This window comes from Tyto alba, unplaced genomic scaffold, assembly GCF_018691265.1.
Source record: "Tyto alba isolate M040663 unplaced genomic scaffold, T.alba_DEE_v4.0 Super-Scaffold_40, whole genome shotgun sequence".
Lineage (NCBI taxonomy): Eukaryota > Metazoa > Chordata > Aves > Strigiformes > Tytonidae > Tyto > Tyto alba.
The window spans coordinates 17,092,342-17,098,262 of NW_024881316.1; positions in this window are offsets into that span (position 1 = coordinate 17,092,342).

The following is a 5,921-nucleotide window of genomic DNA, read 5'->3' on the forward strand; positions in this document are numbered from 1 at the left end:
ATACCACATTTACTCTTTCAAAATTCAACATTGTTTAAATTGTTGCAAGAAGCTTTGTTTCTTTTTGCTAGGCAGACCTAGATACCAAACATCTGGGAATCTTCAGATGTATGTCTTCCTTAGATTCCTGCTGGTAAAAACTAGTGAAGTCATTCTATATTTGCCGAATCAGTCTAAAGGATCTCACACTATCATACACATTTTCAAGTCTCCAGCATTCACTGTTATGCAAGAGACTACCAGTTACTAACCTAATTCACAGGTTCTTACCTTAACTGGCATATTGTGCTCCTTGAGCACAAAAAAGCACATCATCCTGTCCTGCGTGATGGGTTCCATCCAGTCTTCTAAGATCTCTGCAACACTTATTTACTTAGTCATTGACAAGAAAAACTTATTTTTCAGGATCTCTCACCTATTATGCATAAAGCAAGTTTGTACATATCAGCACTTCTAAGATTAAGTAAAGCTTCTTTGCCACTGGAAATATTTTTAAAAAGTTTTATCATTAACTTTCACTATAGAGTTCACATTCAAAGCAAGCTAGAAAACACTTAAGTGACAGCTGCAGCATGTTCTGGGGCAGTTACAGGCTTTGGCAAATCCAACTATCAGTCAAGTTCACAGCAGGCTTTCCCAGCAGGAACAGGACAAAACTATTGAGATAACCTGTCAGATACTGGCATCTTTTATCTTTATCAGTCCATTTTTCACAATAGGATAACTCAGATTAATTTTGTTTTGCCACAGATCTGAACAGCCTCAACACTGCAGTATTACAATGCACCACATCATGAGGTGAAAACTCTTGAAAAATCATTCTAGACTAGCACCAGGTAGGTACAAAGACATGGTTTCACAAGACAGAGCCACACAGCTGAAAGCATAAGTCCAACATTTATGCACACAACCGGAGTTCATTAAGTACATCCCAAAAACCTGCAAGTCCCTAATATTTCAGCACCTGACTCTCCACTAGTAAAATGCCTTAAAAGTCAATGTTTCTATGGCTAGGAAAGTACACAGAGAGAGGTAACTCTTCACCAGGGATTCAGAAAATAAGGATTTCTTCTCATAGCATGCTTAGTCTAAGACCATAACGGCATATCCCTGTCCGTATTATGTAATTCAGCTGTGGAACTCCTTCCCACAGGGAACATGGATACTGAATTTTACATGGGTTCAAAACCAGATGGCATAAATCCTTGACAGACAAATCTGCCAACGACTACTGAGTACAGAGGTACCACATCCAGCTCAGGAAGGGCCTGAGCCGCCAGTCAGTGTATTCAAACATGAAGAGGCTATTCAGAGGATATGTCACACTATGTTTGGTCTGTACAAGTCCCTTCCCTCAGCATTTGCTATTGACTGCTGTGAGAGACAAGATACTGAGGAAAATGGACCACTGGTCTGATGCATTATGGCTACTCGTGTTTGTATAAGCCCACTGACAAAAGAATTGCACTTCTGAGCGAACCCTCCAACATCCGTTAGTAGTCTGTATATCCATAGAAAAGCATTTAAAGCCATTAACCCAGCAAATATAGAATTCATCCCCAGGGCTGAGGGACAGTGCTGATGGGGAATCTACTCATCCCTGAGGACATTCATGGCTTCTATACATGAGGAAACAACTATAGTCAAAAAGAAAGAAGATTCCACAAAGCCCCAGTGCATTGTCTCACCTGAGGTTCAGCATTCACTGCAGGGGTAAAGCTAAATGCCACTGACAGAAGAAATGAGTCAATGTTTCCACGTACAGATGAGTGACCTGAACAGAGGCCAGCTGTTTAATAGGAAATGTCCAGCAGCATTGCTACTCCCATTTCCTTTAGGAAGAATACCTTTAAGTAAGGGAGTCTAGGTATCAAGGTTGCCTGTACTTCCAATTTATACTTCCACTGGCTATTACAACACTAAAATTTAAGCAATACAAAGCCTTCTCTGAATCTGGTTGAGCGTTGCCATATAACCCAGATGAGCACTTTGTAGAGGATGCAATATGTGCTTCCTTTCTTCCATATGAAAGCAGTGTTGCTGAGGAAAGTCCCAAGCTTTCTGTTGTCATGGCCAATGCCAAAAACTGAACTGCAGAGTGCCTCTGCTAACAAATTATAAGAAAAGTGAGCATGATGAGTATCTCCCCTCCCAACATAAACCCCCAGGGAAGAATATCCGTGGTGACAGGGAGCTCTGAGGCATTTGCAGCAGACAGAGTATTTCCAGACAGATGAAAACACGTTGTACTGCCAGAGTCACATAAACCATTTCTGATTTGGTCAGCATCATCTTATGCATGATTTAGTACTGATTTTTTATTCAGCTTTACAGCAGAAGGACTGCACAGCTCAAAGCATCCTGATTATTTTATTTTTTTGACTGACTGTAACTTGCTCTCTTGTGGGAAACCTGAGAAATATTTGTTTGGATGCACGTGCATATCTCTTCTTGTCCAAATGATCTGATACCTTAACTTCATATTCTTCCATTTTGTAAATTATTGGTCTAAAACATCTATATCCTTGTTAGGCATTTACACCATAAAAGTGCTATATACTGTGCTGCCCTGTCATGGTTTGAGGAGACTTAGAGAAATTTAAAAGTAGATATTTCAATCTTCACTCACTGAACTCTGCTTATATTACTTCCAGTTATTTGAGAACAACCGGATGATTCTTACATCGTATGAGCTGTATTTCTCTGCTCCTTTCTCCTGTTTATCTTGAAAAACATGACTTCAAAATTCAGAATCTTTAGAAGGGCATAAATAAATAATGATATCTTGTAATATTAATTTTAAATAGACTGAAAAAAGATGTGGGAACCCAGGGACAACTTTATTATGTCCTATAAAACTTCATAACCTGACAGAACAGACATTATCTTGCTCTGTGAGGAGATGCTGTGACTTAGGTTAGCATCACTGATATATTTTTCCAGGTCACCTTCTTCATCTTCTAAGCAACCTTCAACATTTAGGGTTGAGGGTTGCTATTTAGTACAGGTAGTGTTAAAGAGTTTGAAATGTGTTCCTACATGATCACAGCTGTATCCTGTCTGTACAGCTGAATGAATATGACAGCTTGCCATAAGCAGCCATGGCACTGGAGGGAACAAGGCTGGAGTTTCTCTTAAGACCCAGGCTTCTTTTCCTAACCGGACTTCAGAGGAAAGAGAGCCATCTGCTGCTCTACACAAGACACGCTGCAGCGTGTCTTGGCTTGATTATGTGAAATGTCACATGCGATTCAGGGAAGGAAGTGCAGACCTTTGCTGTTCTCCTCTCTCGTGCTGTGGAGTCAGATGCCAAGGGAAGCGGGGTGCTGAGCACTGCTGTTCCCCACCTCCCTGGCCTGGCACAGAGCACAGCTGCATCCAGCATTGAAAGTAACCAGGGCAAAAGCGGCTGAATACTGTTGGAAGGGTAAGGAGCATAAAACAGAGAAAAACTGCAAAACCCACATTTGCTAAACACCTGGTGCCTCGAGCAGGCACAGGACAGGCTGAAGATCCGGTGTTTTTTGTTGCCATGGCACAAGGAGGAATGTGAAGCGAGGTGGAAGCCACAATGTCCTGTTCTTCTGCTTTTCACAAGAAATGCTTTGCAAAACTCCTCGATAGTTATTCTAAGAAATGTTTTGCGCTACAACTCAAGGTACAATGCCTTGACCACAGTCCCACACACACATACCCCAAGTTCATACCTAACTTTAAGGGACGATAATCCACTACCAAATCAGAGGGACAGATTGATGGGTTTGTGCTCCTCACCCCCCACCCCCCAGAAGAGACGCTTTTTTGTAAGATTTTTGCCCTCAGGTATGCCCAGTGATTACCCGGGAATTAAGTGTGTGATTGCAATTGGTTTTGTGTGTAGTGCTGTATAGCCAACCTTCAGTTTGTGCACTTATCATAAGCAATCTCAAAGAATCTGTAAATGTTGCAGAAGAATAAACGGTGCTCTTTGTGCATCTGACTGCTTCTTTTGCATGTGGCTGGACCTACAGTATTACAAGCTGTTCATGTATCTAATGCCAGACCTAAAGTCACCGCAATAATTGGTCTCTTACCAGATTCATTTGTCATCTTAATTGCAACAAATACAAACAGTCCAAATAAAAATACATAAAGTCAGAAAATACTTCAAATATTCCCCATCAGGACTACATCACAAGTATGACAGAGAGCCCAGCAGTGCAGAGCACAGGCAACAACCAGCATTGCCTGCTAGGCTGGCCAGAGGCAAACCATGCCTGTTTACATACAACCATACACAAAGTTAACTTCCAGGGAATAAGAAATTATGTTCTTATCTGCTGTGACAAAGATCCATGCTCCTCAAACACTCCTAAATCTGTATTTATGGGTGTCACCTTTTGACTCTGGGGCTGCAGCGTCACAGTCAAGCTGCTTTTGGTGCAGCATGTTGCTAGGTGAGGAAGATTCACTAACCGGTGAGGGTATGCAAGACGCAAGAAGGAGGCAGCAGGGCACAGAAATCCATGTTCTTCATTGTTGCAATGTTTTTTAGCGTTATCCCATACTGAGAGAGTAGGTAGATTGAAGATACAACTTGCCTTAGTGTGAAGAAATGAGAGGTTAAAAAAGGGGGAAGCCTAGGAAAAGCTTAGTCTACTGCTCCAGTCCCTGAAATCCCTTGTTCTCCCTGTGTTATGATGAGAGGATCTAGGGAGAGCTTGGGGTTCAACCTAAGGGCAGAAGTGATCATACTCATGACCCTGTGCAGCACATCAGCCCTGGCCTGTATGCCCCGAGACTTCCTTCCTTATGGGCTGGGTGCTAGTGCACTGGGGTCTCTCTCAGGTGGTATGTACAGGAAGGCCAAGAAGAATATAGCATATGTGAAATGCAAAGCTGAAGTCTTCAAGTACTACAAGGCAAATCTCCACTTCTCATAAATGTTGCAAAATATGCTTGATGCACGCTTTGTCAGAATAAAACATTTTGGTTTCCTTCTGTAATTTTGGCTGTAACTTTACGGTAAATTCGACTCACAGAAGACAGTCTTAGATTACAGAACCAGAAGTCCTGGTTTGCTTCATATGTTCACATAGATGTAATACTGTATGACACACACACAGCCACAGTCATTCTATTGATACTTGTGAAGTCAGTGTGTCTGTGTGAAACCAAACAGCCGAATATGCTGCCGGGAACGTCCTACATTCTTCCATTTTCCAGTATGCTAAATTTTCCATTCACTTATTTACACATCAGTATGATGGCACAGGCATCTAGCAGAGCCAGGCGTTTCAGCGGATGACCAAAATGACTCAGCACTCAGCCCTGGCATGGGCACAGATGAGCCGCAGTAGGCTCCTTTGTAAAAGCCTGTAAAACTCAAAGACCCTGTTGTTAGCTTTGACTGAAGTTGAAAATCACTGATTCTGAGAAAAGCTCTATGCTATAGTATTTGATCATTTATACTGGTGCATTTAAGGCCTCGCCCCAGGCATGCACACAGAACAAAAAGGCCCCGCGCTGCACATCCCGCAAGTCACCCTCACAACGCAGCTCAGGCCGCTGTGGGCGTTGCAGCAGTTCCAGAGAAACACCCCCCCCCCCCGACACCCGCCCTGGGAGCCTCCCCCGCTCCGGACATGGCGGTCACACCTCGCCCACCCCAGAAGCTGCCCGCCTCGGCCCCCGCGCCGAGCCGCTCGCGACACGTTCACAGCCGCCATTTCCCCCCGCGGCTGCCGCCAGGCGGCCTGCGGAAAGGAAGGCGCGGTTCGCCTGATGAGGTTTGTCCAAACACGAGGAACTTTTCCCCAAACGGTCGCTGCGCTGCCTTCCAACGCCCTCCCCTCAGCCCGCCTCGCGGGAGGGACGGAGGGAGCGACCGCCCCTGCGATGCAGGGTGGGCGGGCCGTCACCGCCCCTGCCCTCACCAAAGA